General features: G+C 40.2%; 1 protein-coding gene across 1 annotated transcript in view; it reads left to right on the top strand.

Moving 5' to 3' along the window:
* Nucleotides 1-12,829, top strand: part of KLF12 (KLF transcription factor 12) — a 585,204-nt gene that overhangs the window by 41,764 nt on the left and 530,611 nt on the right. The window contains exon 2 of the mRNA XM_070239860.1: nt 2,480-2,560. The gene's annotated coding sequence lies outside the window, so the exon portion shown is untranslated. The remainder of the gene's footprint in view (nt 1-2,479; nt 2,561-12,829) is intronic.

Genomic DNA, 12,829 nt, shown 5'->3' with positions numbered 1-12,829 from the left:
TATATATTTAGATGACATTCCAAAAAAGCTAGCAGGCTTTCACCCAATCTTGTTTGACTAGTATGAGCAAATAAAATCTCCTGTCATACTCTATTAATACTTAACTGAAGTACTTTTTATCTTGAGTTTTTTTTATTTTTATGCTTCTGTTTAGAAAATATCTTCATATATGTTATGAAAATTGAATCCATAAACAGATAAAATATATAGATGTGAAGATAATAATATTCTTCTATTCTATTTATTCTCTAATTTTGTGTTTTTACCATAAAAACACAACACATTTCAGAGAAATTTTCTTTTTATAATGATTATTGATATTATTCTGTTAAACACTCGGTCTTTTCAAAAGTGTCTCAGCTATTTTAATGTATATTGATCTAAACTGATTAACTTACTTTATATTTTTAAAATATAGTTTGCTTCGCTCCCATCATCTACTTGCTTTTTTTTTCCAAAATTAATGACTGCAAATCTTGCGCTTGCTTCTGCTCTTTAAACTCATTTGTTTCTCTTGGTGTGATTTACTAAGACCAATTAGTACACATATCCCAATATTTTTCTTTCCAAGCATTCCCTACGCATTTAGAATCAGTGTCTGTTTTCAGTACCTTCATTATCCTTCCTAATCACAGGATATTTCTTCATTGTTTTTCTATCTGAAACCCGATTTTATTACTTCGTCCCTCTCCTGCTAATATTTTGCTCTAGTTGAACTGTTGCCGTAGCTCACCTGGAGAGAGCAGCATCCCTCAGTGGTCCACGTTATCTCTTACCAAAGCACGTGATGCGGGACCTTGGAGTTCTTGAGCTAATTTATTTACAAATATTTTGAAGCTCCTACTGTAGGAACGACATTGTATATAGCACTCTAGAGGGGATACAAGAGAAACAATCTCCACTTTTATTATATTTATAAATTCATGAGAAAAATGCTCAGAAGAAGTAAAATCAATTATTCTTTAAAATGTTAATCAGCCCAAAATGGCATAGTTTATTCATACAAATTTTAATCGATGCCTATCATGTACCAGTCCCCGGGCCAGATTCTAGGAGTGCAGTAAAATCATTGTCCTTGGCCTCATAGCCTTTGCAGTGTCTCCTGGAAGACTGATGGTGAACAGAAATTACAAGTATGAGCGTGGCAAAGGACAGGCATTGAATGATCTTGGAGCAGGCAACGTGAAAATCTAATCTAACCATTCAGCTCGGGAAAGGCTTCCTTGAATTAATGATGTTTCCACTAAAAAGATTAATAACATTGGATAGGCGAAGGGAAAGGAGTAGAATACAAGGACTGAGGGGGTATTGACTCAAGGAATACTTAAACCAGTGTGGGAAGGGCCTTTGAGATAGTGTGTAGTTCAAGCTAAAAAAAATTTTTTAAGCGTAGCTGTATTCTTTATAAAAAATTCTGTGTGCTAGGAAGGGCATGGGTTAGTATAAATGACTGAGGAACATATTCCAAGTGCAAGGAACAGCTTAGCAAGGAATGGAAGGCAAAATTATAAGTGTAGATTGGCTTCAGCATAGAAAGGAAGCTGGCAAGTGATGTGAAATGAAGTTGCACAGAGATGAGGAAAGTCTGCAGAACTCTTAATATCTAAGGAAGCATGTTCTAGAAGATAAATATAAAATGAATGAGAGTAGGAAGAACTGGAGTCTAGAAGAAGAATCCTTGGAAGAACGTAAGTATCATTGTCTGGATTAGGGTAGTGTGGCAGATGCTGTTGGTACCCTGCCCACATCCCTTTGGCATCACCAATCCTGTTTCCATACACACCACCTGCTACCTACCACAAGCATCTGCGACTCTCTGCCCTAGAGCTTTCTCTGACCACAGGAGTATGCCTGGCCTATCCAGGGCACAGGCCAGACTTTTGGGGGAGTTAATGCCCTTAACCAGAAAAGGATAGAAATTTAGTGCGTTTTACCCCACTTCTTTTGGCCCAGCAGATGGGGACAACTCTGGAGCGTGTTCTACTCAGTCTTCCAGAGGTCCCCAGCAAGATGGAGTACAAAGCACTTCACACTCACTCTCTTCTCCTCTCTGTAGTACTTCCCACTCTCATATCAGTCTTCCTGGGATCACCTCCAAAAAAGTTGCTTGTACCAAATCTTTGTCTCAAAGTCTACTTCTGAGGGAACACAAACTGAGCAGTTAGCTACTGAGGAAACTGAGGCAGAGGAGCAGTGTTTGGAGATGGTGATAGATAGCCCGTTATTGGGTATCCAACCTATGAATTAGTTTCCCATACCCATAACATACACCCAATTCCACTTTCTCCTAGTAGCAAAGATAGATCTTCCAAATGGCACTGTTTATCCACTAAATGTAGAGTTGTGGATCACCAATGCTGACAGTGACAAGGAGACATGATCCTTAATTTACAAAAATTTACACAAATATAATGTTTAGTGCTTTACATAATTGTGTCCCAGTTACTGACCTCAGCTTGTTTGGGTTACCATCTCACAGAGAATGGGCACCCATGGAACCAGGACATCTCTGCATTAATAAGGACCTGAAAGACACTTAGCTGAAACACCCATTTTACAGGTAAGACAACTGAGGTGAGGAGAAATGACTTCAGCAAAGTCACATGGTTGGTGAGTGGAGACCTGCGAATAAGATCTGGATTCTCTGTCTCTCTTTCAAGTGCACCCTAGCCCGCAGCTCTCTGCCAACAGGGGAAAAACTAAAAGATAATGGTTATCTATTGTTTTGCCGTATATTTGGTAATAGACTAATTGAAGGAAGTTACTCTTAGTGCTAACAAAACAGCAGATTTTAGACACAAAAATCACAATTCATAAAGGCCTGTCCTCTTTCCATAAGTTTTTTTTTTGTTTTTTTCTGGACTGAAAGATAATAGAAGTTAATGTGTAAAAGAAGGAGTTCAGCACCCTCAGATAATGATAAGGTATGTATCCAAGTGACCTTTGTTATTTGATACAAACCAGACTGGTCAAGTCCTACAGAGAGCGGCTGTTAGTTACTTATCAAAACATCACTCACCAGAATTCAGAAATGAAAATCAAAAGGGGAAAGATAGGTTTGAGCTGAACACATCTAGAAAAAGGCAACAAGGCTCCCAGTATTGCACTGGAGTTGCTTGGGTGTTCATACAGTCGCTCTGTGGAAACTAATTTGGGTGCACAAAATCAGATGTGTAAGTACATTATTTTTATTAATCTATAACCAAAATTGATTTCCATATCAAGCTCATAGTCCCCCACGTGACAAAACTTAATTTCCATCCAATTATGATGTGCCAGGGCTGCATCTTACTTTCCAGGGGGTCTGACAAAATACCTGGGCGTCAATGGGGGCATGGGGGAAGGGGAGATTTGGTGAAGGGTCCGCACATTTTCCTGCTACCTCTAGCTCACACCGATTATTAAGCTACTTGAGGTCTGCTAGCTTTCCGTGCCGTGTTTGCGCCAGTCTCAGCAGCATGGGAAGATAGTCTGCTTCTCCTCATGCCACACTGGGGAGTGCGGGGACCCCAGAGAGCTGATGCAGGTCTGCCTGCCTAGACACTGCTCATGACATTTCTTCTGCTCCTGAGCCATGCTGTTTTCCTGAGCCCTACTCAGGAAAGGTGGCACCACGCTATACTATGTCTCAGGTTTCCAGCCTCTTTCAGGTCCTGGGCTTCAGGCCAAAGAGTACAGGCAAAGGGTTTCCAGGGAACAAGCCAACCTCTAATGCTCTCAGCTCCCCTAGGCTACACACCTCCCCCAGTCTAGACTCTATAATTGGGAAAACCAACCGTGGCTGATTAAAGATTCTTCCAAACTTGGCCTTAGGTTTTGACCTTAACTTTTGAAGATTCCAAAAGACAAATATTTCCCTCTTTTTTCTCTCTGTTCTTTGATGTCTCGTGGATCAGTTGCTTGAATAGAGAAAGCATCACAAAATAACAACTACAACAACCAAAAAAGTAAAGATTAATCACCAATTAATATATAAAAATATGTCTCCAGTGACATTGATACAAATTTAATACTTACTCTGCCTTTTCACATGTAATACAAGATGTAAAGTGTGATTAAAAATTCAGAGTAGCGAATGACAGTGTATCTGCAAATCTTAGGACATTTCCAAAACAGCATGGCAACAATTGTAAAAAAGAGAGAAGCACTACTCAGAATCTTCCACTAGTAAGAGAAAAACTTAATGCTGAGAAACCCACCCCTCCTCACCACCACCGATGAGTGGAAGTGCCAGCTCCACCTTGCTAATTCCCTGGTAGGCTAAAAGCCTCATTATCCCACCCACAGTAATTTACCTATGGGGTTGAGCGTCAATACTAATTATTTCATTACAATTGATCTACTGCACTGATCTTTAAGAGTGCCCCCCAGATCCACAACGGTACTCAACTTTCATCTTCACAACGAAGGTGGGAAGGGCACGTTTCAGCCTCTTCATTTGTAATGTGTAGGACCCAGAGCCACAAAGCAAGACAGGGCAAAGCTGGGACTGGATGGAGTTCAGGTATCTTTATTCCAGTCATGTGTTTGGAAGTTTTTTTTTTATTTATTTGTTTTTCTTCTTATTTTTACTCCCTGGTCCATGCTGTCCAGTGTTACCCATTAGCAGAGGCTTGAACCAAGTGTATCTTAAACTTAAAGCTGTTCATTCTTGACTTCTTTGGGAGAAGTAGGTATCATCTCAGTAGGGATGGCATTAGAATGGAACCTAAGAAAATTGTATTTGATTTCTATGGAAATGCGTTTTCTCCTCAGTGTGCGGCAGCAGTCAGTGGCTAGAGTTAGTTTCCCCGCATGTATAACAGTCTTATTTAGCAAGAAAGCATTTCTTAGAAAATAATTTCTAGACTAGAGACACAATTTTAATTAAGTAGAAACCATTCAATATAATAAAAAGCTACAAATTACTGCTTTGTGGATATCGTTGTCAGGTCAAAAATAATTTGGTAAAACACCTTCCTGAAATTATATCCATTTTGGGTCTCAGGATATCATGCAATTGAAAGCTAAATGAAATTCTGATTAGTAGCCTGCTGCTAAATGGTGCAACATAAAAGGCTAAATGCCACATAATTGATCAGCAACTGAAAACTCAACTAGTCTATATACCTTAAGAGAGTGGGTATACTTCAAAAACAATGATGTGCCAGCTCATCGCGAATCTCAGAATTACAGTCTGGCACATTCAATGTGCTGAGGGAAGTTTTTCTTTTTCTTTTATTCCCAAATATGCTTTACCAACTTGGAGAAAGGCTTATTCTCTCTTGTTAGTCAGTGTTTATTGAGCAGCTACTTGGTACAAGTTACCATGTTAAGTGTTATGAGTTCTTAAAAGGGAAAATAAAAATTAACACTTCCTTAAAGTAGTTTACTACATATTTGCTAAAGAAGACATGTAAAAAAATGCAAAATTTCTAAAAAGAAGTTCTAGATGTTAGAAAGAGCATCTTGGGAGAAGCGAAAGCAGTCAACTCTTGCAGGCACCAATCTTTCCTCCGGACGTTCTCCTTGGCAACGTCTGGCTAATAACCACAGTCACTGCCATTCTGAGCGGATAAACTGTTTCCCTTTTAGCTCAATGATCCAATTATGGCCATCTTATCTTTCCTTAAATTACTGATAGCATTACTGAAGTAAAGCCTGAATATTTAGATGTAGTTTATTAGCAGCTAAGGGAGAACTAAAGAGAAACACACGTACACACACACACACACACAAACCAACCATGGAACAATAGAATGTGGCTTAGAATGTGTATGTGTTGATCTTCAGCTTGGGGAGTTGCCTTCCTGCTGAGCTCGTAGTCTCACTCCATCTGGAAGAGGCCACCTTTAAACTTAGCACCTTGAGAGCACACTCAAGGACTTCTAGTTTCAGCAGGTGAACGATCACAGTCATGGGCTTTGAGGTCAGATAGATATGAGTTCAAATCCCTGACTAGCTACATATCTGTGTAGCCTTAAACCAATCAGTATCTATTATCCTTTGGAAAATGGCATTCATCATGCTTTCCTCACTGAGCTGTTTTCAGAATTAAAGGGAATAACAAGTCATTGGCACACTGCAGAGAGTAAGTGCACAATACATGGTAGTTAATGTTATCATCGTTATAATAATGATCATTTAAAAACCATGAAAGATAGCGAGACCTGGAGGGAATGGAGTTCCCTCTTGCCTTACCTAAAGCCTGATATCTCACTTTTCATTTTCTGTCTCAGGACCTACCTCACCCGCATTAACTGGCACCAGAAAAGTCCACTCCCATCAAAAAAGATAATGCTGCCACTTAGCAGTTGTCCCACTAGCAGGTGTGAACAGGATAATTCACTCAATAAAATACACTAAACTTACAACCCGACATGACATATACATATACTGAGTGGAGATAATTTAGTTACAAATGCATAAAGGGCTAAACAATAATTAATGTAAGAGATAGTTCAAGGCTTCACAGAATTCACAAACACAAAACATATAGACCAGGTTCCCGAGAAAGAGAGAGAGAGGTGTTGGTAAATGTATGCTTTTCAGAGAAGCTCTTTGGTCAAACAAGTTTCAGAAACTCTGATTTAAAAAAGGTAAGAAATTTGTTGCTGCAAGAATTCTCATAATCTGTAATAAGCTAATGAGCACTGTGGAGCTTAAATAGTAAGAATATAATTTGTAGTATGTCCCTAATTTATGTATGCTGGACTTTTGTAAATATGTCACAATTTTTTTATGGTGGTAGAGATAGTTCATAAATTAGTGGTCTATGGAACATTGAGATAAATTCAAAAAAAAGTATTATTATTCTAGAAGACAGATAGCTCTATGGGCTCTAACAGGCTGGAAAGTTTTAATGGGAAAGAGATTTAATCTCTTTGAAGAATGGACAGGACAAAGCATTCAATGCCTATTAAGAGGAAAAATAAATAAACTGATATGTAGTACTTAAAGATATTTTCTACATATTGGTTTATATCCTTCCATTTTTATTCCCTCATAATTTTAATATCCCCAAGGGATTTGCAGTGGCTCCCAGACGTAAGTTTACCCCTCACAACCATTTAGCTACCACTTCAAAACAGTCCTTTCCATTATGTGATGCATTGTGGTTTACAGTCCCCACTGCAGGGTTCTGGAAGTACAATGTACTTAAGAATGATGGGGGGGAGGGGGGCAGTCTTGCCAGCAATACTGATGCTCAGCCCGCACACAGATTCCTGCACTTTTAGCAAGAATCTCAGGTGACTTCGTGCGGGTAACGTAAGACTACACTTTTTAAATGTTGCTTTGGCTTAATGTTATTTAGAAAAGATATATAATCACAAACTTTGATCTCTCATCACACTCTGAAAACATAGATATTTCTCTAGATAGATAGACTATGATAGATACATAGATGGATAGACAGATAATTAGATAGATAGATAGATCCCAAGAGGTTTAAAAACATAAATTATGAATAGGAATAATCTAAACTAGGAGTTTCTTTTTATTAAATTTGAAAGAATAATTTATTTCATCCATTACCTCTGTTGTCCAATCTCTGCGATACTGTCACAGTTGCACTCAGTACACGTACTAAGTTCCAAAATTGCGTCTTTGGGGAACAAAAGTAAGACAGTCTCCATGAAGTCTCTGCTTTTATTCACTCTCCTCCTATACTTAATTAGTTTACCTCCAGATGAAATACAGCTAAACTGGGGGTTTCTAATTCTATGCTGGAATGATCTGTCCCAGCAAGGAGATGACTCAAACTTCTGACTTATTTGTTTCAAAGTTAGATAAAGGAAAGCGAGAAGGGAAGGAAGAAAAGGAGGAAGACAGAGGAGGGGAAGAAAGGGAGGGTGGGAAGGAGAGAGAACAGAGCTGGTAGCTGTAGTTAAATGTTTCTGATTTTACTAAGACGGTTTAAAAGGAAGAATTAACCTTATATAATCATGGTTAATTATTATAAATAATTTGATTTAAAGCCACTGAAACCAAAGCCAACAAGAAGTAATAATTAAAATCTCATAGAATCGCGGCAGCTTAGTTTCATTGTCCTTCGTAGCCGACCTCTCCCTCTTCCTTTTCCAAATGAGGAACATGGAATGTCGGCGCTGTGATTTGCTGAAGGTCACAGAGGCAGTTAGTGGCAGTGATGTGATCAGTTTTTATTGTGCTGGTTGTGTTCTGGCTGAGCCTAAGCACAGTGAGGAGGGGAGGTATGTCTAAAACAGAGCCTGGGGTGAGGGGTTAACAAGGTTTCTGTGGCAGGCCCTGCAGGAGTGAGCAACAGCCCAAGTCCTCCTATCTAAGGACAGATGAAGTCAGCTGACTCTGCTCCCAGCCCCACCCAAGGGGTCCTTTGGAGTGGGGAGCCTAGCAACAAGAATCATCCAAGGATGAAGGTCTGCGTTAATATCTGTAAGCCTCTGGAAAATAGCATCAGTAATTCTATTTTCCAATATTGTTTATTAATAACTAAGGGATAACAAAAGGGAAACAAACACACAAAACATAGCACACGATGGTATGGCTTGCACGGTCCTTAGGGGAGGGGGTACCTTCCTAAGGGAACCAGAACCACAGCTGTCAATTTCAGGCCATCCCAGCCCCAGCCCCACTTCCCCTAGTGATTACCTGCCATCTGTGTTCTCAGCCACACCCATCTGGGCACCCATGACTGACTCAGCCCAGCAGAATTAGAAGCTTCGCCCCTGCCCACTTGCAAGTGGGGTCTGGAAACTATCCATAGCTGTCTTAAGTCACAGAGTCTGGAGGTCAACAGAATCCTCTGTGCCAGGAAGAATATTCCATTTCAGATTCCCTAACTAACCCTCACTGTCACAGCCAGCCTGTCTAACCAACCCTTCAGTTTGAGTTTGCAGCGCTTGGTTTCTCTTGAGACTGTCTTCCTCAAGATGGGGAATCGGGAACCTGATTCTGAACACACTCAGCCAACTCAGGAGCTGGAGCTTTCTCACCTGTCAGGGGAGAGTAGGAAGATGGGGGAGGAGAGGAGAATTTTAATCCCCAAGGAGAAGGAGGCAGGAAGAGGGAAGCAATGCGTTGGGAACTTAGCCAAGCTGACTGTGGTTTCAGGCATGGGCCCAGTCACAGTGAAGATCTGGAAAGTAAAAACCCAAACCACAAAAAGTGAAAATTAGAAAACCAACGATGAAGATTGCCGGGAATGCCTCAGTTTAGTGAGGACTTGGATGCCTGAGTGATTTATCCAGATGTGTCAGATGCCAAGTTCAGGTCTATAGTGAAGAAGCTTTCATTAAACTTGTACCTAGGGCAGGGTTAGATTAGAAAGCAGGTGTGGCTGTATCCAGGGGGTGGAGATCCTGGGTACTCTTGAGAAGAACTAGGGAAGACTGAAACTGACTTTCATTTATGGCGTTAAAACAGCAACACTTTTCATTAATTATTCTTTGAATGTTGACATGTTTTCTCTACTACTTTTGGCACATCTGTCTTCTCACTGCTTTTTCCGTGTGGTGACTAATGCATCTAATGTTTAGAAGAAAAACATAAAACTATGCAATACTGGATTAGTTCTTATTGCAGCCTTGATATTTTTTGAAGTTTGATGTAATGAGTCCAGCAGTCACCGGTGTGTTAGACGTAATGAGTGCCTGACAGATGTAGCACAATAACTGAAATACCAGAGACCAGTTCCCAGAAAGGGGGTAAGGCTCCTTCACCAAGAAGCCAACTCTGCCCTGCTTTGCCCCACCTCTTCCCTAACACATCCTTCAGCACTTCTTTTAGCAGTCTCTTATGGTTCTAACCTTTTTAGTTTTCTATACCCCTCTTCTTCACCTTCCCATTCTTCCTAAATCCTCCAGGGTTTCCTTTTTTTTTTTTTTTTTTTTTTTTGCTGAGGAAGATTTGCCCTGAGCTAACATCTGTGCCAGTCTTCCTCTATTTTGTTTGTGGGTCGCCACCAAAGCTGGGATGACAATGAGTGGTGTAGAACTGAACCCATGAACCTGGGCCACTGAAGTGGAGTGTGCTGAACTTAACCACTACACCACAGGGCCAGCCCTGTCCAGGGTTCCGTTTTTACACACTTTCCTCCTCTTACTTCATGATTCTTGTCTGCATCCCATTTGCTCACGACCTCACAAACATCTATGTGCATGATTCCAAGATCTCTCTGGAATAATTTGACATTTCTGTCATCAAAATTTCTTACTACCTAAAGCACAAAAAAACAGATCTACTCCTTTTCCAGTCACAGAGCTCTGTTTGTAGAATTCCTTGTCCTCATTTCCCTCATTCCCTGATGGATTAATCCCACCCTGAATTAGTCAACATTCTCTCTCAAAGCATGACTTCTTCCATGTATGCATCCATTTATTTATTTTTTTACTGAGATATAATTGACATATAACATACAATTATGTTAGTTTCAGGTATGCAATATAATGATTCAGTATTTGTATATATTGTGAAATGGCCTCCACAATGGGTCTAGTTAACATCTGTCACCATACGTACTTAAAAAATTGTGTGTGTGTGTGATGAGAACTTTTGAGATCTACTCTCTTAACAACTTTCCAATATACAATATAGTATTATTAACTATAGTCACCATAATGTACCTTACATCCCCAGGACTTATTTATTTTGTAACTAGGAGTTCGATGCATCCATTTATCTATTGGTTTCATAGTCATTGACTAGCTTTTGCTCTGTCTTGTCATAATGACGTGTCTTCAAACTTACCTCGGGACTTCAGACATATGTCATTAATGTCTCAAATATGTCTCATTACTGAGCCCCAGAACGATTGTCTCCAGCAAGGCTATTGTGATTACAAAGTTTGGAGACTGTTGAATGAGCTGATTACCAAAGAGAGAACTTGAAATTACAGCACAGGGCAGAACAGCCACCCTTCACCCTCAGGGATAATCCCACCCTCCCCACCCCCCATTCTTCCTCCCCCCACCCCCCAGCGTGATGCAATCAAGCATGGTGAACTTCCAGAAAATGTCTACTGACTCCATCTGCCTCATCAGTGGATAACTCCTCCTTGTGATGCTCATATACAGAAAAAACTCTCCAAGGAACCCATAAAGCACTTCCCAAGCAAGTACTCCTCAAAAGAACAGCGAGGAACAAATTTTTTTCAAAGTATTTCTTGTGGTTTTTTTTTTTAAACTACTCATCAGAACTTTCAGGTTCCATATATTTTCCTCAAACATAATTATGGTTGATGAAAACCACAATTAAAAAGTAAGAAAGCTTGTTGTTTTTCCCAATTCTCACCTACTGTGTTCAAGCTCCTCCCACCTACCCGCGCCTTCATCAAAACCCAGCCCTGGACCAACCTGTTGGGTTGGTCCCTGAGAAGCCTCATGATCCAGACTCGCTCACCTACTCCCAGTGCCTCAGAGCCTAGCTCAATGCTCTCTTTGAGCAAACATTTATTGTACTGGGTGTGTGTGTGTGTGTGTGTGTGTGTGAGAGAGAGAGAGAGTGAGAGAGAGAGGGAGAGAGCACAAGAGAGAGAGGGAGAGAGAGAGACGCTCCTGCTTTCAAAGCATTTACTGTGTAGTAGAAATCTAAGAGTTGACATTTACTAAAAGATCAAATATTTGCTATTCACTGTGCTAGGTTATTTACATCCATTATATCACTTAATCTTTGCAACTTTTTTAACAAAATAGATATTATTATTCCCACTTTAGAAATTAAAAAAAAAAAAACTGAGACAGAGAGAGGCTAAATAACTTGCATCATCACATAGCAAATGTCAGAGAATGGTTTTTTTTTTAACTCATGTTCACCTGGCTCCAGAGCCCATGGGTTTTCTCAAACAACCCACTTTCCCACCACCACTTTCCATCTTTCCATTCATCTTATAGTATCAATACTCCATCAATCCTTCAGCCTCCCCAACACTGACAATCCATTGATCCTACCAAATTTCACTCTCTCCTACTCCTCTCATGTCCTTCCTCCCCTCCTTATCCAGCTTAAAATCCATGGTTAATAATCATAAACATTCCTGGGCACACACCTCCAGTTCCTTTGTGCTTTGCTCCCTTCACATGTTCACTTGGAAAAATCCCAACCCTGGTTAAACCCAATGCTCCACCTCCTCTGTGTCTTCTCCCTCCCAGCTGCTCATGGCTGGAAAGAAACACGCAACCAAGAGGACTGGCCTCTGGTGAGCCATAAACTTCAGGTCAGCCCTTAATAGTGGGCACTTTTATGATTGTTGCAACATGTTTAAAAGACTGGCTAGAACATAAACTTGAGTGAAATAAGTTCTATAACTTCCCGAGTGCTTCCCAAGATCATGCCTAGCTTGCACGTAGACTATTAATCACCAGCTGAAATTGTATTAATTGACAATGACTATTTCTCCTACTTTTCTTAAGCTCTCTTTGTCCTTCCTGGTAACATGTGAACCTTACTTTTAGAACCAATGTCCCCACCTTTGCTGAATTAACAGAAAGAGAAACTCGAATGGCTATTATGGAAGTGTGACTAGTCTTTATCTTGGCCAAAGGTGTCGCATACAAGTGTGAGCAGAGGAAAACTGGCCGGCTGCCTCCAAGCGTCCTCACAGCAACAGCATTTTCACCCTCAGCCTCTCAAGCTCAGAAGCCTAATGTTTTCAGGGCAAATACAGGCTCTTAGTGTAAACTCACGGTAATTAAACTTTCAAACAGATGTCTAAAACCAGAATCCAACTACAAATAGGCCTGCCACGATGTCGCCAGTACTAGAATTGATATAACCACTATTCTGCCTCTATACAGGAAGCCAAATCATAAGCAGAAGTTTGACTGGTCAGCTTATAATCAAAGGAAGAGAAGTTACCTTAACTGAGTATATA

Source organism: Equus caballus, chromosome 17 (genome assembly GCF_041296265.1).
Source record: "Equus caballus isolate H_3958 breed thoroughbred chromosome 17, TB-T2T, whole genome shotgun sequence".
Classification (NCBI taxonomy): Eukaryota; Metazoa; Chordata; class Mammalia; order Perissodactyla; family Equidae; genus Equus; species Equus caballus.
Note: the sequence above shows the minus strand (reverse complement) of the source record. Positions and strands in the feature narration are given on the sequence as shown.